The sequence below is a fragment of the Helianthus annuus genome, chromosome 14 (assembly GCF_002127325.2).
Source record: "Helianthus annuus cultivar XRQ/B chromosome 14, HanXRQr2.0-SUNRISE, whole genome shotgun sequence".
Taxonomy (NCBI): domain Eukaryota; kingdom Viridiplantae; phylum Streptophyta; class Magnoliopsida; order Asterales; family Asteraceae; genus Helianthus; species Helianthus annuus.
Genome location: NC_035446.2, coordinates 93,829,205 through 93,853,590, shown reverse-complemented (window position 1 = coordinate 93,853,590; position 24,386 = coordinate 93,829,205). Strand labels below are relative to the sequence as shown.

Sequence of the window (24,386 nt, the reverse complement as noted above, 5' to 3'; positions counted from 1 at the left end):
GATCACACTTTCGGGGGATCACATTTTTGGGGGATCATACTTTCGGGGGATCACAGTTCAAAATCTTAAAAATGTCTTCTAAGAGAGAGGTGCTTGAGCAGGAATTTCAAGGATTCAAATACTCGTATGGTGAATCTATAGAAGCACTTACAGGCCGGTTTGCTGAACTGCTCTCTGAAATGGAGAAGGCTGAGATTGAGGTGTCTAGTCGCATGAGCAACACAAAGCTTCTAGATGTTCTAAAAAGGATTCCAGATCAGGCAAACTGTAGTTGGTTTAGGAATGTTAATGAAATAATTGTGACAACCGACTGCTACTGTTACAAAATGAAGCCGGATGAGCTGATCTCACTCATCAAATCATATAACAATGCTGACAAGCAGTCTGCTCAAGGCAACACATCTGATGCAAGTTGTTCACCCACTCCTACTTCTACTGCTCCATTGCCTGCTGCAGTTTGCTCATCCACTTCTGATGCAGGGATTCAAATTCACGACTTCACTCTCATTCCCAATGAGGTATGTATAGATGATGTTTGTTGTACTGAAAAATGTAGAAAGAAAGTAAAAGGTTTTAAGGAACAGGCTCAATCTCTTTCTATGCAACTTCAACTTACCAAATCCAGTACCTACGAAGTTAAAAAGAAACTGGATGGGTATAAGGAAATGGTAGAGGCTCAAAAACGTGACATTCGACAGTTGCATAGTGATCTGAGCGAAGCAAAATGTCGATATCTCCACTTCAAGGAGCTATCTGAAAAATTAACTGTTGAATTAAACAACTTAAAATCGACTTTCGAAAATACTGAATTTAATTTCAAAAAATTTGATGTTTCAAGCGAAAAGGTCGAAAAATGATAAATCAACAGTTAAAGTATAGCAAAAAGGAAGTGAGGAATAAGGGATTGGGATTTGTATGCATACCTCCACCATACAATCACAATTACACCTCAATTCCCATGACTGATGAGGAGATAGCCGACTTGCCTGAAATGGAATATGGGAAGCCCGAGGATAGAAAGGTAGAGCCTGTTAAGCCGAAGAAAGTCAAAATCACAAGGCCAGATAAAACTGAAATTGTTCTAGAAAAACAGGCATTTGATAAAACTTTCGTGAAACCTGCTGATGTTTTAAAGCAAACCGAGACTCTAAATTTTGAGAATAATGCGAAAATTGACAAACATTTTCAAGTATTAGATAATACTGTGTCAAGTTTTCCTCAAAATTCATCTGAAGTGCAACCTCAAACAAAAGAGTCTGAATTAACAGAGCCTAGAGTTAATGTAGACAACATCGAGTTTGCCATGTTAAGAGGTTTGACCGAGTTTGGGAAAGAATTCAATAGGAGCAAACAAAGTGAATCTGCTTCGTCATGTGACACATCTTGCGACACTTCTGAGACATCCACTTCTGAGAAATCAGAAATGGGCGAATCACCTAGTGTCAACAGTGCATCACCTGAGGAAGCGGAGGCATCTCAAACTGAATCATCAGCTTCATCTGATTCAACCAGTGACTCCTATGAAAAGACTGACTGTGATAATTCAGAGTCAGTTGCTTCAGTGGAATTAACAAATGAATCATCTGAAACAGTTGATTCAAATTCGATCAAAGAAGAATCAGAAACAACATCAGGAGCCTCTGTTGCGTTAGATGGTAATGAAACCATAGGAGCCCCTGCTGACTGTTCAAAGGAAAATAATTCTGATTCTTCTGAACCAACGGTGTCACTTGAGACTACAAGCACTACTACGGCATCGCCTGACACCGTTTGTGAAAAAGTGAACGTTACTGATGCTTCTACTTCATGTGCAAATGAGGTAATAATTGAGGATTGGGTTGAGGAGGATGATGTTGTTTGTCAAAAGGGTAACGATGTTTGTTTAAAAACATCAAATTTGTCTGTTGATGCCCCTCCATATGTGAGAAAGGCTGTTTCTAAGCCAGTTTTGAGTGGCCCTTCAAACAAATATGTGCCTCCAAAGCCAATAGTTAGAACTCAAAATGCTAAATCCAGTAAATGTACTAACTGTTGCAGACAGGGACATAAGAAGCAGGGTAGAAAGGTTGAAAAGTCTGCAAACAAATCATTTAACAAGTCTTATAACTCAAATCCAGCATCAGTTGGATGGAATGGATCGGGATATGCCCCTCATGTAAAGAAGCAGACTTGCTACAACTGCGGCATACCTGGTCACATTGCAAGAAACTGCACATATCGACCCTATGTGCCATACTATGCACAACATCAGAGGGTTACACCAAGGGACAACTCTTATTCCAAGCCGATGAAGGTTGAAAAGCCTATGGCAATGGTGAATAAGCATCCCCAGGTTAAACCATCTGATGGGGACTGGAATGCTGCAAAAGCTAAACGAAAACTAGCTTTGAAACCTAAACAAGTTTTGAAAAATAAAAGGGTTAAAAAGCAGAATGTTTTGCCCAAGGCTCCTAAGAAATTAGAGAAGCCTAAACAAGTTTGGAGGGCAAAACACAAAGCAGCGACATCACCAGTCCTTGAATCTAAATGGGGCATGTGCTTTCGAGAAGTGTCTTACGTTGATGCTTCTGGAATACCCAGGACCACGATGACCTGGGTACCAATATCTTGCTAGTCTCCTTACTTTTCAGGGACAACCAAGGAGGAGCTGTTGACAATCCTTGGATGTTGATAGCGGTTGTTCCAGAGATATAACGGGTAACATTTCACTGTTGTTAAATGTATATTTCTTTACAGTTGATATGTTTCGTTTGAGGAGATAAGAGAAGTAAGTAAGACAGGATCAGCGAAAAGGTACACATTTGAATTTCGTATTCTAATCTCGATATTGATTAGTCTTAAATCTGATGATGGAACGGTTACGTAAAAACAACAAAAATATTTTCATTTTCTTTTGTGTTTCTCATTGTACATACGTTTTCGTTGTTCAGGTAAATTTGCGCGTAAGATTTACGCACAAATTTAGGGGGATATCTCTGGATATCGGTAAATAGAGAAAATGAGAAAATATAAAAAAAAATGAGAAAAACAGAAAAATCAAAAATATTTTGTTGCATAAATGGGAAATGAAATAATTTCATTATGGTTAAGGGCTGACTCATGTAAGACTAGCATCGAAATAGTTTGACTCTAGCATGATGTGTTGGTAGGCTCTATCCTTAAGACTGGAAATGTTGGTTGTGACTGTTTAGAACTAAAATTGTACATGACCTCAGGAAAGAAAGTCTCTTGGAATTAGCTCATTTCAATTTGAATGCTTGTATGTTGTCCCGATACACACAATTTTGATCTAATTCTGAAATCTTCTCTGAAAAAAGTCGTGTACCTCCTCTGCTGCATCCAGATACATGCTGACCTGGAGGTGCTAGGCAACGACAGCTTCTGCTGCATCCAGATACATGCTGACCTAGTTGTACGTTGTCGCGCTATAGGTCTAATACACCCGAAAGAGGCCCTCAAGTGCCCAAAAGAAACCCCAAGAAACCTATATCAAATTGAGAAAAACTCATTTGATCTGTATATTATACCATCTCTGCAAAAGATCTATTCTGTTCTCTTCTCAACCTATTCCCAGTTAAGATTTCAGAAATCTGGATTGGACTTGTGAAATATGTGGTAGGGAAGATACTTGCATGATAGAGTGTGCTGTTTGTATTTCCGGGATTTGATTAGTATTTGTTTGGGTGTTCATTGTTAAGAAATCAAAACATGATAAAATTTGTTACAGGCAGTAATATGGAAAAGGTCTAGGGAGATGAGTTTAGGTGGACAAATATATTGGCAATCATCTAGATCATTCAGTAGTAGATCAGTGTTGATAAGTGTGGTCAAGCCCGAAACTCTGTGATTTGATCCCATTGAAAATTGTAATTGTATATTAGTTTCTTTGCTTTTTTGTGTCTCATATTTAAAAATCAAAAATCTAAAAATAGAGTGTTTATTTGTTTTATTAAAAATTATTAACCGTTCTTGAAGATTTGTTTGATCATCATAAATTGAATGAAATTTGAATTGTGAAATCCGAGTACAAATACTTGGATGTACTGAGTGTTCACGTGGTATTTCCCTCTGTTGCATAAAATTGTTTGCTTATGAATTTCTGAGTATGTGCAGAATTTAATGTTAAAACAAGAAACAGGGGTTATTGAAGATTGAGATGCTGTTGGTTGCTGACAAAGCTTGAAGCATCAGAATATCAAGATGTGCCTGAGTCAGAAGAACCAAATACAAGTCATCATCTGACAGTGATAGTGCATTTGAAGAAGTACCTGTGAACCTGCTTGAAAATGAAGACATTGACAAAGAAAAGAGTTGCTGAGAATCCTCCACTTGCATTCCTTTCAACAAGTTTTTCAAGCAAAGCTGATCGTGATAAAGAAGAACAAACGAGCCTAAATTTGAAGATTAAGAGATAAAGCATCTTCCCACAGATTCATGATGAAGACAACAGTTTGATAAAGACAGCATAAACCTAGGGGGATATTGTAAGGCCCTATAATGGTGTAGGTTTACGCCTATCTTTATCAAACACAAATATAGGCTATTGGGCTTAGCCTTGTAGTGGGTTAGATAGTAATGGAATAAGCCATGTGGGCTAATTAAGGGATTTGGGCCTGTTTGGTTAGTAATGTGCATGTGGGCTTGGCCCAACTTGTAACTAGGCCACCCTAGGTAATTATAAATAGGGTGAGCCTAGGTCATTCTTAGGTTCGACATTTTAGAGAGGTTGTTTAGTTTATTGTTCTTCTAAGAATTCTCGAATTTCGTGTACCAGACGGTTCTTAGAAACCGTGTGCACTTTGTTTATTCAATCATTCAAGTTCTTGTTCTTATCACTTTCATCAGTATTCCGCACTCGTGATTGTGATCTTGATATCCGGTTGATAGTTTTGGGACTTACACTAATTACCTTTCCCTTCCGCCCCATCAACACGACTATGAGCCCATCAAATGACGACCTTCTATCATCAAGGACCTGTCCTAGAGTTCTTATTAGTGTCACTTTCTCTAGCTGACGCTAGTTTCTAACGCACTTCTTAGCTAGCGGTTTATTCATCATTCCAATACTCGTATATCACGCACAATATACCATTTTGTTTGCTTGAAACAATTCCAACATTCCATTAATAACATTCCTATTATTTTCATCGACCACACGATCTAAATTCGTAATTCATACATACACATCTATGTTTAATTTCGACAGGTACATCATAATACTAAGTAACTATCCATTCTTGATTCATAACTATTCATATAATTGACTTCTTTCTAACAAATCCATACTTTTCATACTCTACTTTTACATAACATTCTGTTGGGATTGAACCCTGCCAAAGGAACAGATAATAAAAGTCAAAACTGGATCAGAGCAGTGGATCCAGAATAAGCAGATGTTTGGTTGCAAGTCTCTCCCCTTGAAAGTGGTTTCAACATCTGCTGACCTCCTATCTGCTGATCATGCAAACTGCTGACCTACAACTGCTGATCAAGTTAAAGTCTGATTGAAGAACAAAAGCTCTACTGCTCAATCTACTGCCTTGTTTCAAGCACTGCTGATCATGACAAGTACTGCTGGGTTCACAGCAGTGGAAGGATGCAGCAGCAGTTTATGTCTGTTTTATGTATTGAAATGTAATATCAGTAGTTAGCATAGCAGTGTTTGTATAGATCAGAGGTTAGAGTTTGTTAGGAGGTTAGATGTCACTTTCATGGTGACGTCAGCTTAGATGCTCAGTGGTTTGCAAGTGCCTATAAATAGAACAGTACTCTGTAGAGTACTGTTCTGTTTAGCTCTTTCCACCATCTTCTTCCTGCACGAACAAACACTGAGCTCGGGCTGAGGGGGAGTTTGCGAATCATACATGCATTGTAATTAGAGTTTAAAAATAAATTTAATCATTTGATTCTATGTTGAAAATGTATGATTGAAAGCATTTCTTCTGTTTGATTGTGAAAAGTTTGCTTCCATTTAAATTCCGCTGCACTACTCTTTCATTTGTTCATCTAAATTCAAACACAAATCACAATCAATCCAAACTCAGATCCTAACAATTGGTATCAGAGCTTGGACAGTCAAATTTGATTTAACAATCATTTTGACGTAAATAGTTCAGCTCGAAATTGTTGATACTGATAGTTTGTTCGTTGTGTTGAACAACAGAGTAAGGTTTAATCACCGATAAAGTTGATTAATCAGTACCTGTAAAACAACCAGGATGTCGTCACAGTCTCAAGATGATAAGAATAACATTGGCTCGCTTTTTAAACCTCCTATGCTTAAAGAAATGAATACAACATCTGGGAGAGAAGGATGTGTCACATCCTTGCTCAACAGAACACTGGATGTTGGAGGTCTGTTGTTTTCGGTCCTCATGTTCCTATGGTGCCAAGTGCTGAGGACACCAAAAAGTTTATTCCTAAACCAACTGAAAATTATACTGAATCTGATTTTCAGAAGTTCGAACTGGATGCCAAAGCATTTAGCATCACTGCCTCTGCATTGCCCATTGAAATCTATGCTGGGCTGTTACACTGTAACAGTGCCAAGGAATTATGGGATGCATTGAAGGAACAATTTGGGGGGACAGAAGAGGTTATCGAAAAGAACAGGGAAATTCTGAATCAGCAGTATGAAACATTTTGTCACCTCAAAGGGGAATCACTAACCTAACAATTTGAACGTTTCAGTTGTCTCATTAGTGAACTAAGGCTTGTTAAGGTTACATTTCCAAATGCAACCCAAAATAGCAGGTTCCTTAGATCACTGCCAGAAAAATGGGACACAATTGCTTTTATCACCAGAAATTCAGCTGAGTTCAAAGATCTGACCCTGACCCAACTCCATGGTAGACTCTTGACCTATGAAAGGGAGTTAAATCAGAAAAGGAAGTTGCAAGAGTCTGGTAAAGTTGCTGATGACTATTCATTTGGCAGCACAACTCTGTTTGGTCAGGAAGAATCTGGTAGCAGCAGTAAGGATCAGAGTTATGATCACTTTATTGACATTACTGCTGGGGGTAATTTTAACAACTCTGATTCTCACTCTGCAAATTATGCTTTCACTGCAAATACTGAAAACCAGATGTCAGACAATTTATGCTTTGAGCTGAATGATTTGCAACATTTTGATCCCACTGACTTAGAAGAAATGGACATCTTGCATCAATTGGCTTTGCTTAGTGTTAGAACAAGCAAATTCTACAAAAGAACAGGGAGAAAATTCCCAGGACTTCATGGGAATTTAAGGGTGGGGTTGGATAAATAAAAAATCAAGTGTTTCAAGTGTAATAGGCTAGGTCATTTTGCTAGGGAATGTAGGAGTCAAACTACTGGTCCCATAATCACTCACCCTGGCTCACACCCTAGACCACAACAACAAAACACTATGCACTAAACCCAATATGCCAACCACCACAAGTGGCCTAGTGGTGGAGTGACTTGGGTTCTCCAATGGAGACCCAAGTTCAATTCCCATTAGTGCCACTTTGGTGGCCACCGACACCCGCTTTAAAGCCGGACCGAGGACACTCGAGGTCTCGGGTTCGAAACATGTTTCTTACCCCTCTTTGATGGCTATGGGTATTTGCCACCAGGGATCCTTGTCGGGTGGTGAACTGGGAAGGGAGATCCCTTCCGCGGTCAGGGGTACCGTGCAACTACCCTTTTTAAACCCAATATGCCCCTGCAGCACATGTTAACGCTGCTCATTATGTTGCTACCCCTGTACCTGTGCATTATGTTCAAACCACTGTTCCACAAATTCAGTATGTTCAAGCCCCTGTTCCTCAGGCACAAGCGCAACCTGCTGCACCTCAACAAGCTGCTCCAACAATAACACAACCAAATCAGCAAAGCTTTTTCACACAAGGCCTGTTGATTGGAGCAGCATGCCTGATGAACTTGGTGATGAAAATTTTGCACTATATGCTTCTAATGATATTTTTGATGATGAATTTTGTTTGATGGCATTAGAGTCAATACCAGAAGGGGTTGAAACTGAAGGTGAACAGCTAAGTGCTGAAACAGTGGATAAAGTTGTTGAAGCAGTGGTACTGCAGTTGCTGGTGAACTACTGCTGGGAGAAAATTCAGAAACCCTGCTTGAACCACTGTCTGACCCCTGGTCCAAAGAAGACAAAAAGGAAGAAGAAAAGAAGAAAGCTAGTGAGGAAGAAGTTAGAGCTGATGAAGAAGGTGATCATCAATGTGACTGTGCCATGATGGCTGCTGCTAAGGTATCACCTCAAGTTCTTGAAAAACTGTGTTCAGACAAATGTATTATTGCATTTGCTAACATTAAAGAGGTAAATGAAAACCTTAGGAATAAAGTCCTATCTGATGAAGTCAAATTTGAAAAGTCATTAAAAGAACTTAGAAACAAATTGACTGAAAAGGATAAAGTGATCAGCAGTTTAAAAGAAGAGCAGAGCATAACCAAAACTCAACTCCAAACTATGGTAGAAAAATACCAAGTTTGCAAAAAGGAGTTGGAGTCTACCCAGATCACCTGTGAAAGATGGGTGGAGTCTTGTAAAGGGTATGAGGTTATGCTTGCAAAACAGCTTGAAAGCAATGTTAAATTTGGTATTGGACATAGAAAATATGATGATCTTGAAAACATTGCTGGAAAACAAGCTGGTTCAACTGAGATAATTCCAACCAACAAAAAATGGCCAAGAGGTTAAAATAACCGACAAACTTGGTAACAAAATTACTCTGGAAAGATCTGTGGGATCCTCAACTTTTGAGGAAATTGAGAAATACCAATTTAAACCCACATGGTCTGTTGAGTGTGATATCCTGGAAAATTTCAAACCAATGGATTTCACAACCACTGATGGTGTAAAAGCTCCAAAAGCAAGAATCATTCCTATCAAAGATATCCCAACAGAGGTTCAAAACTCTGTTGCAAAGGAATCTGAGAAAATGAATAAAAGAGAAAAGATTAAAAATTTGTTTTGCGATTTTTGTGAAAAGAAGAATCATCTAACAAAAGATTGTTTTCATCTAAAAGCACATGATCTAAACAAAACAAACGTCATTGTTCCTGCTGAAAGCTGCACCATCTGTGGTAAAAATAATCACAAAACTAAGGAATGTGTGTATCTCAAAAACTTTGATGAGAAGAAGAAAGAATACACTGCAAAAACATCCTTAAGTTCATCAACATCATCTGTTAAATTCACCAAGAAACAACCACTGTTTGTCCCTGTCCAAACTGATGTCACAAAACAGCTGAACCAAACATCTGTTCAAAGGGATGTACAAGTGACTGATGCACCTCTAGCCAATCATTTCAGAAAAGGTAAGGATAAAGCATCATACTAAAGGATTCCACACGTTTATGAGGCTTACAAAAGGCCCTCTAAACCAAGAGTGAACAGGCATCCTTTTGGTTATCAAGAGATGATGGGTCAAGACCCCCAACAGTGGTTAGAGAAAAACATTCTAAAAAATGTCCAAACCCCTGTTCTAACCACTGTCCATACATCTGCATCCATCCCAGACACTGTTGAGCTGTTGGCTTTGGCGACTTTTATGAACTAATCCTTTTACTTCATGTGCAGGGAGCTTCTGCATGCTTAGATAGTCTTTGGTATGTAGATAGTGGAGGCTCCAGGCACATGACAGGATGTAAAGCCCTCCTTCAAGATTTCAAAATTCATGGAGGGGGTGATATATCCTTTGGTAATAATAGTAAAGGAAAGGTTCTGGGGTCTAGCATAGTAAAGTCTGGAAATGTAAAATTTGAAAATGTCAATCTTATTGACAATCTAAAATTCAACCTCCGGAGTGTATCTTAAATGAGTGATAAAGGGTTTGGCTCATTCTTCACAAAGGATTGTTGTAAGATTGTTGGACCAGAAATGGTTAGTAGGATTGAAGCAATAATCAAGAAAGGCACAACAAAACTTGTTGCTCAAAGAAGTGGCAATGTTTATGTTGTTGAGATGTCAAGAGAGTGTCCCAGAGCTGATGTCTGTCTGTTCTCAGCTGCCTCTAACAAAGAGACAGAGCTATGGCACAAAAGACTGGGACACACAAATCTCAAAACAATCAATGAAATTTCAAAAAATGGCTTAGTGAGAGGCTTACCACAAAAAATAAAATGGCTTAGTGAGAGGCTTACCACAAAAAATGTTTTCATGTCCTAAACACTGTGTTTCCTGTTTAAAAGGAAAACAGCATAAAAGCTCTTTTAAGTCCATTGAAGAGTCCAAAACAACCCAGTGTTTGCAAATGCTGCACATGGATTTGTTTGGCCCAGTGCAAGTCATGAGTCTCAAAAAGAAGAGATATTGCTTGGTTATTGTTGATGACTTCTCTAGGTTTACATGGACCTTCTTTTTACACTCAAAAGATGAGACTACAGGCATTTTGCAAGACTTTGTGACACAGGTTGAAAAGCAATTTGACCTTCCAGTAAAAGTCTTCAGGAGTGACAATGGCACAGAATTCAAAAATAAGGAGTTGGATGCCTTCTGTGTGAAGAAAGGGATTGTAAGGACAGTATCCCTAGAACACCAGAGCAAAATGGGGTTGTTGAAAGAAAGAACCGAACATTGATTGAGGCTGCCAGAACCATGCTTGCAGATTCAGGTTTGCCATTAGCTTTTTGGGCAGAGGCAGTAAACACTGCTTGCTATGTCCAAAACAGATTTTGATCAACCCTAGGCACAAAAAGACTGCTTATGAAATTCTGTATAAAATAAAGCCATTAATCTCATGTTTCAAAGTTTTTGGTTGCCCATGTTTCATTCTAAACTTAAAAGATTCTATCTCAAAGTTTGCAGCCAAAATTAATATGGGATACCACCTGGGATACTCAACCACTGCTAAGGCCTACAAAGTGTTTAATACACGGACCAAAGCAGTGGAAGAGACTTTGAATGTAAAGTTCAATGAACTTTCATCAATGAAAATCCCTGCAAATCCTGCAGAATTGTTTGATCTTGAAAAATTCACTTTTGAAAATACTGCTGTCAAGACTAACAGTGCAGGTCCATCAGAAGATTCATCATCAGACTATGGATATGAGATCATAATTCCTCAAAAGTCTGCTTCAATAGGGAGAGCATCAGCTGTTCAAAACAGTTGTCAAAGCTCAACCACTGCTACCTCAACAGTTGTTGACCAAAGTAGCCCTTTAACCACTGCTTCTACCTCATCAAACACTGCTGACAAAAGTCCTCAAACAGTGGATCAAAGTCAGCAGGTGTCCACACCTTTACCCCCTATGCCACCACCTTTTGAAGCCACTGCTGGGTCATCAAAGTCACCAGCAGTGGTTAGCTCAGATGATACACATCTGCAACCCTCACCACTCAATGCCATTGTTCCATACCAAGGAGAGCTTATCTTCTTGAAATCTCATCCACCAGATCAAATCATTGGCAACATCAATGAAGGGGTACCCACAAGAAAGCAGTCCCAAAACATTTGTCTTTTTGCAGGTTTTCTATCACTCCATCAGCCAGTCAAGTACCAAGAGGCACTGAAAGACAACAACTGGGTAGAAGCAATGCAAGAGGAGCTCCAACAGTTTAGAAGACAACAAGTATGGGAGCTTGTTCCATTGCCAGAGGGTGTGAGTCCTATTGGCACAAAATGGGTCTTCAAGAATAAAACTGATGAAAGGGGTATTGTTGTCAAGAATAAAGCCAGGCTTGTGGTTCAAGGTTTCAGACAAGAAGAGGGCATTGACTATGATGAAACATTTGCCCCTGTAGCAAGACTTGAAGCTATCAGACTCTTTCTGGCCTTTGCTGTCAACCACAACATCAAGGTGTATCAAATGGATATCAAATGTGCATTCCTCTATGGTAAGATTCAAGAGGAGGTTTATGTTTGTCAACCTCCAGGTTTTGAGGATCCATTTAATCCAGATCATGTCTACAAGCTAAATAAAGCTTTGTATGGCTTGAAACAAGCAACAAGGGCCTGGTATGAAACTTTGTCCACCTTTTTACTTTCCATTGGTTTCACCAGAGGCAGGATTGATAAAACACTGTTTTTAAAATGGAGAGGGAAGGATTTGATGATTGTCCAGATTTATGTGGATGACATCATTTTTGGAAGCACATGTAATAAAATGTGTGAAGAGTTCAGGCAACTCATGACAGTTGAGTTTGAAATGAGTGCAATGGGTGAACTCCAGTGCTTTCTTGGTCTCCAAGTAAGGCAGCTGCAAAATGGTACTTTCATCCATCAAGGCAAATATGCCAAAGAACTTTTAAAGAAATTTGATATGGATGATTGTAAGCCATGTAGTACACCCATTGCAACCAATAAATTGGTCATGTCTGAAGAAAAGGATGATTTGGTTGATCAGACCTTATATAGAAGCATGATTGGGTCCTTATTGTACCTAACTGCATCTAGACCAGACATCATGTTTGCAACATGTGTCTGTGCAAGATCCCAATCAGCCCCAAGAAAGTCAAACCTTATTGCTGTAAAAATGATATTCAGATACCTCAAAGGTGCTCCCACACTTGGTATCTGGTATCCAGCTGATGGTAAAATTGAGCTTTCAGGTTTCTCAGATAGTGACTTTGCTGGATGTGATAAAACAAGGAAGTCCACTTCAGGAGGGTGCCAATTCCTAGGCATTTGCTTAGTGTCCTGGCAAAGCAAAAAGCAAGCAGCTGTTTCCACATCCACTGCTGAGGCAGAATATATAGCTGCTGCAAGCTGTACAGCCCAACTGCTCTGGCTTCAAAATCAGTTACTGGATTTTGGTATCACTGCCTTGAAGACACCACTTATGTTGGACAGCCAGGCAACAGAAAATATCATCAAAAATTCAGTTTCCCATTCAAGCACCAAACACGTCGACATCAGATATCACTTTGTGAGGGATTGCTATGAAAAAGGTTTGATTTCTCTTGATCATGTTCCAACTAAGGATCAGCTGGCAGATGTGCTAACCAAAGCATTAGACACATCTACCTTTGAAAGCTTGATCTCTAGGATTGGCATGCTAAACATGGAATAACAGGTAAAATCCTGTTTTTCTATGAATAAAAGCATTAAAATGTTTTCAGAAAATCAAAAATCCATCCTTAAAAATAGCTAAAAATGAATTTTTCATTAAAATCCTAAAAGTCTACCATAACCACTGATGGGTTCAAAAGTCTGTTCTACCTCAAAAGTCTGTCCACTGCTGAAAGTCATCCCCTGTTCTCATTTTCCTTGATAAGCACTGATGTACAAAATCTGTGTTGTATCCACTGCTGTGCTATCTACTGATAGCTAAAAGCATCCACTGTTCTCCATTACCATTACAACTACTGTCTTCACCAGTTGTTTTCACAAAATGTACTGTTCAAAAGTACTGTCCTTCATTTCACCAGGGGATGGCATGCGGACAGTACATAGTGGTCAGACCTTTTGTAACCGCTGCCACGTCAGCATTCACTTTTCCTCTATAAAACCCCTTTTCAAAGCCCAAACAGGGTTTCACTGTCGAATTGAATTCTTAAAAATTCTCTTCTCAAAGCAGTTTCCAATCCATTCCATCAAATTTCTTCACAAAATCATTTTCGATCCTCATCTTCAAAATGACAAAATCGAAATCATCCGCAAAATCTTCGAAAGGGGCCTCTCAAAAGGCTACCTCCACAGAAATTCCACACAAACCGTCTCATAATCTACTGGGTCTTCTCACAAAACCCGGCAACATCGATACATTTGATTCCATCCCCGATATGATCAACGCATCAAAGTACAAAACTTTGTTAACCGTTGATGCACCCATTTACCTGCAAACTCAGAGAGAGTTTTGGAAAAATTGTACCCTTGAAAAACAAGGTGAAAATGTCATAGCCATTAACTCTACTCTGCAGAAAAAGGCAGTTCAAATAACACCGCAATCCATATCTGAGGTCTTTCAGCTCGCTGATCAAGAAGGTAAAGATTCTTTCCCTAAAAACGAGTTAAAAATTGACTTCATTGAGAGAGGGTATGCAGACACAATGATGAAGAGGGATACCTTACAAAAAGGTTTCTTCCCTCATGCAACAAGATTTTTATTCCATACACTTCTCATGTGTGTTTCAAATAAAACCACCTCTTTTAATGAAATACCAATGAAAATTCAAAACTTGGGATATGCTATTTTACAAGAAGAAAATTTTAACTATTCCAAGGTAATTTTCAATGATTTGGTTAAAAATGTTGAAGCAAAATCATTCTTACTGTTTCCAAGATTTTTAAGTTCTTATTTTGAGAAAAAATTCAGTAAGGATGATATTGCGGTAATAAACCAAGGTGACTCTTTTCAAATAAACAGCTTAACTACTGAAACATTTACAAGAATGTCAACACCTTGCAAAACACAAGCAGAGGTGCCTGAGCAGACTTTAGCAGCAAACACTGCTACTCAGGCATCTGCTGCTGAGCCCACTGCTCAAGGTGATCAAGGTAGCAAAACAACTGCCTTGAAACCCACACCTACAATCACCAAAAAGCCAAAGAAAAAGAAAAATCAAAAACCCCCAAAACCTACCAAAAAGGCATCTCTGGAGGATGAGATACCAGAGAAACTGCCTGTGACAACACAAAAGTCACAACAAACCACTGCTGCTTCTTCCTCACAGCAGTTGGTAAAAATATCTCAACCCATACCTGAAACTCCTCCTGTCTCTTCACAAAAAGAACAGGTGGTACAAATAGGGTCACCATATCATAATGCTCTGGAAGCACTCGTTTCCATCATCCACAAACCAATGCTCGGGGCAATTCCGCTTTCTAAACCTACCTTCACATCCCCAATTCCACCTAATACCAAACTACTGTTGGATGCAATTGATCTGAACCTGGCACAAACCAGTCCTTCTCAATCACTTGTCCATGAGAATATACCTCAACAAAAGACTGGGCCTGATGTATCAATCTTTGCTAACCCACCAACACAACCTGAGGAGGTTACACCCCTTAAGTTACAAGTAACTCTTGGTGGTAATCCAAGTGAAGCAGCCACTACAAGTGTTGAACCTACAGGTTTACACTTGGACAGTGGTTACATCAATAAGACTTCCTTGGAGGCAATTCCTTCCATAACACCTCTGTTATCTGCTAGTGAGTTTGTATTAACCATTGGTTCCATCAAAAGATTATCAAGTGTTGAAGGAAGAAGACCCCAGTACCAAGAAAAAGGGGCATCGGTTGTTGATGTTTGGAGTACACTCCCTACCTCAACATCTGATAAAACCACTACTAGTGGGAAATCAGATGATCCCATTAAATTGGGTGATGGTTTAAAGTACCAGGAATTGACGGAAAGAGTTGAAAAACTGGATACATCTGTTGTAGAAATCAAAGAAATGCTACACTAGTTGTTAACAGTTCAAATGGTACCATCCACTGCTGTTCCACCTCAAGCACCTGCTCCACCATCAGCAGATGTTACAAATGAGCTCTGGAATCTTTTTCAACCATTTCTTCACCAGCAACAATAGATGGCTGAGCAGCAACATGAAAAACATGTTCAAGAGCTCTGAGAAGCAATGGAGTCCAGTTTCAAAACCACACAAGCAGACATCAAGGCTCTGAAAACACATCTGTTGGCAACCACTGGCATTGCTCCTCCAACAGTTCTGTTCATCGATGAAATCCCCTCAGATAATGCCAAAAAGGGGGAGAAAATGAAGGAGTGGATAAAGAAAGAGATTGATAATGGGGTGTATCTTGAACCAGTAAAGGATGCAATGCTTAGAAAAATTCCCTTGCCAGATGGTAGCAAGAAGGTTGATGTTACCCAAAATGCACTTGATGATGGTGTCATAAGTGTAAAAAGGGATAGAGCGGCAAAGGATTTGTCAAGGTGGAATGAGGAGAAAAGAGCTTTCATGAAACTGAATGAGCAGGGTTGTTCTGGTGAAAAGGATGATCAAAATCCTGTTCCAAAAAGAAATCTTACTAGAAAAGTAAGGAAACCCAAGTCCACACCATCCAGTCTTCCAAAGCATACTTCAAAACCACCATCCAAAAGCCACCAACATCAAACCTCCATCCAAACAGTTGCTGAAACTCCTGTTGTATCAACATCTGCTGGTACTTCAATTGTTACAACAACTGCTCTCACCTCAACACACACCACTTCAACATACACCACTACCACTGCCTTACCACCACCAAAAACAATATCTCCACCATCAGTTCCTTCCTTAAAGCAGAAGACAGCAGATGTTAAAACATCTGTTGTAATGACAACAGTGGTTGAAACACCAGTTGTTTCAACAACTGTTAGTCAGTCACAAACCACTGCCACTCAAACCACCTCCACTGTTCCACCCAAAACATCATCTGCCTCTCCTAAAATAAAAAGGAGAAGGGTTATCATATCAGATGATGATTCTCCATCACCATCACCAACAGCTTCAAAATCCCAAGCACTTGTCACAGTTTCAAAACCCATTCCTCTCTCGTAAACTCAAATTCAAAAGCCATTACCTCCTGCAGGTGTTGTGTTTCCTTTAGAACTCATAGCAGTTAGAGATGAAATCAAATCTTTCTACTATGAGGATAACCCTGCCAAAAGGAGCTTGCCCTCAGTTAGAGGATATCCTAGGCCAAACAACATTGAAGAATATTTAGAAATCAAAGCCAAGCAAGCAGAGGATATCGCTAACAAAAACAAACAAGGGAAATCTGATAGGGAATTTCAGTAAAACTATTAGTTTCTCCTTACACAGGTCAGATCAATGGAACAATTTGCCAAAAATGTTAGTCAACAAATTTCAGAAAGGGCAGATGAGACCCTAAGAAAAGACTACATTGAAAATATCATGACCTACAAGAAATACAAGGGGGAGAAACATATGTACAAAAACTGGACCATTCCCGAGCTTGAAAAAGAAGTAGCCAGGATTCATGAAATGATCAAAGATAATGTCCAGCAGACTCCCCCTGAAAAATTCAAACAGTTTGAAGCTGACAAAGCCTTAGAGTTGAAGAAAATGAAAGAGGAGCTGATAGTTGCTGAATACGGGTCAAGGAATTCTGTGTCAAAGTGGGGAGAAGTTAGGGTCACGGCCACCTATAAAAGGTTAGAGGAACTTAGGAAGAAAGATCCGACAGCTCCACAAAAGCCTGACTACTCTAAAGCAGAGGTATCAAAAAGACCACCAAAGCTGCAAGTCAAAAGAACCACTGCTCCTACTGGTGCTGCCATCTACAAAAGAATGAGTCAAAAACAGTTGGATGCTGAAACAACACAAGAGTTAATTGATGGTGATGACCTTGTGAAAGAAGGCATAAAAAGAATGATTCAAGAAACTCTTGAGTTGGACCAATCTACAAGTACTGCTCAGCCAGTCATGAATAGGCCAGCATCACCAAACTCTTCATCAAATAAAAATCTCCCAAGAAACCCATCAGGCTCAAAAGTACTAAAGTGGAAAACTGATAAACAGACCCACGTATTGACTGTGTTCAGGTCTGATAGCGAAGTGAAGAAACTAACAAGGGAACAAGCTCTTGGCCTGAGTCTTGAAGATTTGCAGGATCTCCTTGATCTTCCACTTAGCAGGGATGATGATGATACAGATGCCTTAACTTTTGAATTGCAATTCAAAGGGAAAATAAGGGAATTGTTGATGAGGCAACAAAGATCTACAATAATGAAGAGTTTTGGCATTATCTGTTCCAGGGGGAGATTGTTGGGATTGAACCCTGCCAAAGGAACAGATAATAAAAGCCAAAACTGGATCAGAGCAATGGATCCAGAATAAGCAGATGTTTGGTTGCAAGTCTCTCCCCTTGAAAGTGGTTTCAACATCTGCTGACCTCCTATCTGCTGATCATGCAAACTGCTGACCTACAACTGCTGATCAAGTCAAAGTCTGATTGAAGAACTAAAGCTCTGCTGCTCAATCTACTGCCTTGTTTCAAGCACTGCTGATCATGACAAGTACTGCTAGGTTCACAGCAGTGGAAGGATGCAGCAGCAGTTTATGTCTATTTTATGTATTGAAATGTAATATCAGTAGGTAGCATAGCAGTGTTTGTATAGATCAGAGGTTAGAGTTTGTTAGGAGGTTAGATGTCACTTTCATGGTGACGTCAGCTTAGATGCTCAGTGGTTTGCAAGTGCCTATAAATAGAACAGTACTCTGTACTGTTCTGTTTAGCTCTTTCCACCATCTTCTTTCTGCACGAACAAACACTGAGCTCGGGCTGAGGGGGAGTTTGCGAATCATACATGCATTGTAATTAGAGTTTAAAAATAAATTTAATCATTTGATTCTATGTTGAAAATGTATGATTGAAAGCATTTCTTCTGTTTGATTGTGAAAAGTTTGCTTCCATTTAAATTCCGCTGCACTACTCTTTCATTTGTTCATCTAAATTCAAACACAAATCACAATCAATCCAAACTCAGATCCTAACACATTCTCATTTCCTCGGCCCGTTTGTAGTGGGTCAATATACATACTTCTTCACACTTATTATCGTACCTACATTCGTATGATCCGTTATTACATATCTAATACCTTCATCCCACCTTTTCGATAATATTCTATACATATATCATATAACATTTAGTTCTTGTTTTTTTATCGCAACAAAACTACTATTTCATAGTCACATATACACACTTAACTCCAAAGTTAACATCATTCTACATTTCCTTTAGTTATTTGTACTATACGTACCCTTACATTAACTTCAACTCACCTCATTCATTCTACATTACTATTCCTCTCAATTCATGCATTACTTAATTTGCCTAAGCAAGCGTATCATGCAGGTTCTTCATACGAGAGTTTAACCAATACCCGAATTTTTGCTCAAAACTTTTAAGATCTAGTTCTTAAAGACATAGTTCTCTTCTTACGTCAACTATTAAAAGTCAAACATTCCATACCCTACCATACCTATTCCATCATCCATCTTGTAAGTCGCTTTCAATTTACTAATCCATATCTATCCGGTATGAGTTAAAACATTCTACTTACCTCGATTTCATTTCATACTTCAGCGGTCTGTAATCCAGAGTGATCTGCTCCTTCACGAGTACTTACTGTACCAGGCCAGCTTTCATTCATCCTTGTAATGGACTTCCACTCGTGCATAATATTTCACCAATTCGATTGGTTTCATCACATTTAGAATTCTACCATTAACATCTACAAATTAGGTGGTTAGCACCTTTCATTCAAACATTCATTATACTAGGTGATTACTCACCCGTAATCCTTTTACATCTTCCTACATACATGCTATAACACATCCCACATTTCATTCCTTACATGCAATTCTTTTATTCTGGTTACTTATTTTGTCGACCTTTGCAGTTTGACTTTTCAAGGTCAAACCGACATTTCTTACTTATCGTAGATATATTGAGGTACACATTTGTACTTCTTTCCCTTCATGCCTACTTGCAGAGACATTCATTACATCATTTCGGTATTCTTAACAAAACTTACCCTTCTCATTCATACTTAAATTATTGTCCGGGTCGTAGCCCATCGTTCATTATGACTCCTAAGAGTCGACTACTAACACATCTAACACATAACATGTTCAAAACTTCTTTGTTTCGTCTAAAATTTAGGTTTGCGTGCCAATTACGATTATTCTTTTGTTCATTTGCTTTAGATTTACTTATATGACTCGTTTAACGCAACCATGGTCAAACTATCGACGCATCCTGAGGTGGGTTAATTTCATCCTTTTTATGTTTTAAATCCGTCCCGCGAATTCAAACGTAACATCCATACCCTTCATTCCTTCTATGTTTGAATCCGTCTAGCGGTTCAAACATATCATTCATACCTTTCATTCCCTACATGTGTTGAATCCGTCTCGCGGATTCTAACATATCATTCATACTTTCCTTCCTGAAAGTCTTACATTTCTCTTCACCCTCACATCCACCTACTACCTAATTCTAACGGACATACCTGTAACAATTATCACGGTCTAACGAACGTCATATGTTTCTTGTGTATTGGCCAGGTACACAATCCACATACTAGTTTCGTGTCTTCGTGTAATCGCCACCTTATGTCCGAAGAATTAAGTTTCGGCACGTGTAACATTTTCAAAACTTCTTTAGCATGTCATTATTATATTTCATTTAAAAGTTTCTTTCACTTGCTCGATTATACCATTACATGCTCCCATATGTTAAATTTACGTACCTGGGTCAATTTGTCTTATTACATGCCTCGATGCCGGTCCTAGACTGCATTCACGGATCATCCTTTCCAAGCAATTATGCTTACCTTACACATAACATACTGTTAGTTTTCTTCAAATACATACTTAAGCACATACTTACCTTTACTTCTACCCTTAGATCTTAATCGAGTCTCGGATTGTATGGGTTCTTTGTCACAAGAACACACAGGTTTGAGTTCCAGTATTTATCTCCTCATACATGATTTCACTCAAACCATGGCTCTGATACCAACTTGTAAGACCCTATTCACAGATTGACCCAAAACGACGCAGCGGAAAATGAACCGTAAAATTTCTTTCTTTTAGCTACTCTAACATACTTAAATACCGTTTAGGTCAACCCTTCTAACATAAATACATCATTCATCATTTATTTAATGTAACTAAGTTAACAAATGATTACAAACAACGTGACCGCTTTCCCGTACAATCCATGATCTTCAACTTGATCCTCGTTCACATGTCCATCATGAATATCTGATTAACCTGCGGTCACGATATATAACCAACACGTTAGTACATGGTAACATCATATATAATTTAATACATAAACTTAAAAGGCTATATCACATTCTAACTACGTAAGGTATTCCATTGAAACATCCTCTCAATTTTATTTACTCGAGTCCGACATCAATTCCTCAAGAGTTCGGCGTTCCCATACCTTCACTCCATTTATTTCATTCTCAATAGTAACATGGTTAGGAGTACGTAATCACAAACACATTGAAAACCCACATCTTCACATAAACGTATACCAGTGATCTACAATCATTAGATTACAACACGTATATACACTTTCATATATCTAAGTACATTCATACGTATCCCATTCATATGTACGTACATGCAAGTTCACACTACTTACACACGCTACAGATCTATATCTACATACATATATACATACAAGTCATATTCACTTATTTGTAAGTTGAGTCTTATCTACAATCATATCAACACAAATCAATGCAATTACAAACAAAAATAACCGACTAACTTCCAACAAACATGGTGAACATTCCATTAACACGATGAACATTCAGCAACATAATGAACATTCCATTAACACAATGAACATTCAGCAACATAATGAACATTCAGCAACATAATGAACATTCCATTAACACGATGGACATTCAGCAACATAATGAACATTCCATTAACATGACGGACATTCAGCAACATAATGAACATTCCATTAACACGATGGACATTCAACAACATAATGAACATTCCATTAACACGATGGGCATTCAGCAACATAATGAACATTCCATTAACACGATGGGCATTCTGCAACATAATGAACATTCCATTAACACGATGAACATTCAGCAACATAATGAACATTCCATTAACATGATGAACATTCAGCAACATAATGAACATTCCATTAACACGATGAACATTCAACAACATAATGAACATTCCATTAACACGATGAACATTCAGCAACATAATGAACATTCCACTAACACGATGAACATTCAGCAACATAATGAACATTCCATTAACACGATGAGGCTATCATCTTAATTTACATTAAGGATAGACGAAGTTCATATGAACTTACTTTGGTACTTACCCTTACCAGTAAACTCTTACATGGTTCACTATATACAACATACCAAACTTCATTTATAAATAAGAAGTGATTCCGGAAATCACTTACCTTAAGTGTCTGTATTCGCATCCGTTTCCTCGCCTCCTTTTGACCCGTTAGCCTTCCATGCTTCCATCCATCTTGACATGATCCCTATACTTTCATGTCATCGCATTCACATTCTTGTTAGCATACATGATTGTACATATTAACGATCATATCAAATTCATGTTTCACATTTGACTTTCATTAGTCAATTCTAACAAGCATAAGGCATATTTCCACAAGTCAATCTTTTCAAACTCATATAATTCATCATGTCATCACATATAACACATATGGATATAACACGCATCATATGACTTTCTACAATATTACAATTGTGACAAAAAGTCTAACATTGCTACTTATGCACAGTTGACTTTCAGAAAGTCAACGATTTATCATATGAACTTTTGACTTAACCTCATACATCCATGTCATTATAGTAGACTATACTAATGACACTATATACATTTCATACTCACGATGCAATAAGCATACAACCATATGATCATCTAGTTATATGCACACACCAAACGTATTCAATTCCGTTCATTCTAGTAATATAATTCTACAACTAACACCATGACCTATGCTTAACAACCCAACATCATTCTAACTTCATCCTGTTCTAATAATCTCGTATGCTTCACATTTAGAGTATTTTTACTTATCAATTTTGATTAAGCAATTATTCAAACATGTAGTAAACATCATACCCTCCAACATAGAGTACAATATTCTAATGCATACTTTTACCAAATAACATGGCCAACCAAATCCTACATGAATTCCATCTAAAAATAGATTTCTCATGTTTATTTATCATCAAATACATCATATCCCCATATTATACGATTTCATCCATTACTTGCATACCATTTCATCTATTAATCTCACCTAGGCATTTCATCAAACACTTGGTGTGCATACCACAATTTATGCATAATGTACAAGTGTTTCATGCTTTACTTCCTACTTCATGCTTTCATTCATCAATTAACACAAAAACATCAACAAATTCATATCACATTCAATCTACCTAACAAGAACGCATTACATACAACATAGCACAACAAGATTTGAACAAGGATTGGATATGGGTGACACACCCATGTCGCCATCTTCATCACTAGAAGTGGGTTTCACCTCCAAACATCAAATTACCCCAAACCATGCATAATCCATGTCCTATATGATGATTCTAACACATACTCATACTCAATTTCATACAATTTCGCGATTTCTAACATAACCCACTTCGTGCATAATCACCAATCTAAATTTTAAGACATACCTTATGATCCCCTTGTAAAGGTGATCGCTAATCCATGTTCGGTTGTGAATTTAAGCTTTGATTCACCCTTCAATTTGATGGTTATAGTTGAGTAGGGTTTTGGCTCTTTGGAGCTCCTGAACATTCAAGAACACACACGAAGTGTGTGGTGATATTTCATTTTAATAACCCAACTTCCATCTTGTTCCATTTAGCCCCTCGTGTTTGTCACTTAACATAATTTGCACTACTTTCGTCATTTAATACTTTTAACCACACACTTAACTAGTTTAAATAGCCTAGTTATTTATTTCATACTAAGTCATATAGGAACATACGGCAAATATAGCCTAGTTATTATTTCATACTAAGTCATATAGGAACATACGACAAATATAAATATGAACCCGACGGGTCCCCTTCATCTGAATCTGAACCCGACCGGGTCCCCTTCATCTGAAATCGAACGTCGACGGGTCCCCTTCATCAGAAATTGAACGGCGACGAGTCCCCTTCATCTGAATCTGAACAACGACATGAATAGTTGTGTATAAAAGAAGAAAAGGGTGATGTGGGACTATCCGAGTAGCAAGTTATCAAACCACAAGGAGCATATTTGTAATTTTAAAAAGTTAAAGACTAAGAGTAAAATTTTGACAAACCACAAAGATTATCCGTGCATTTTACTCAAACTTGTATAATTAAATTTTTTTCGATGAAATAACAAGATTTGATGTGTTTTTTTTTCCCGATATGGATAAACTCTTTTCTTTTATATAACAACTAGGTTAGAACCCCGTGTATTACACGGGTTGAATAAATGTAATTTTATATACTAAGTAATAAAAAATATATCTTTAAAAACCCCGTATATGATGCATTACACTGAATAAATAAATATAAAGTAATCAGTTAACATATATAGTCGTCAGGATTTGTCTTTTAATAAATGAACTTCGATGTACTACTTATTTATTATAATATTTTACTTTGTTTTTTATTTATTATTATTAGGCTAGTTAAGAAAATAAATAAGAGATAAGTGTGAAATTTGTGATTTAATATTATTACTTAATAATATAGAGTAACGGAAAAATTCATACCTTTTTCTCCAGGTGTGATATTGAAAATTATGTAATTAAATTATGTAATATAAAGTAATATTGAAAGTTATATACAATTTGTTTAAAAATTATGTAATTAAATTCATATAATATTTTTTAATAATTAAAAAAAAGTAAACAATATATTAATACAAAGTTTGGTTAAT

At 37.9% G+C, this 24,386-nt stretch overlaps 1 long non-coding RNA gene across 2 annotated transcripts in view; it reads right to left on the bottom strand.

The window, feature by feature from the left end:
- The window catches only part of LOC110908690, a 101,431-nt gene extending 78,190 nt beyond the window's left edge, over positions 1-23,241 (bottom strand). Inside the window, exons 1-2 of one of the 2 annotated variants that reach the window (XR_002574799.2) lie at positions 23,138-23,241; positions 21,868-21,956 (exon numbers count right to left, since the gene is read on the bottom strand). This is a non-coding gene — a long non-coding RNA (uncharacterized LOC110908690). The remainder of the gene's footprint in view (positions 1-21,867; positions 21,957-23,137) is intronic. The other variant, XR_002574800.2, reaches the window with a different exon arrangement.
- Positions 23,242-24,386: the final 1,145 nt, after the last annotated feature.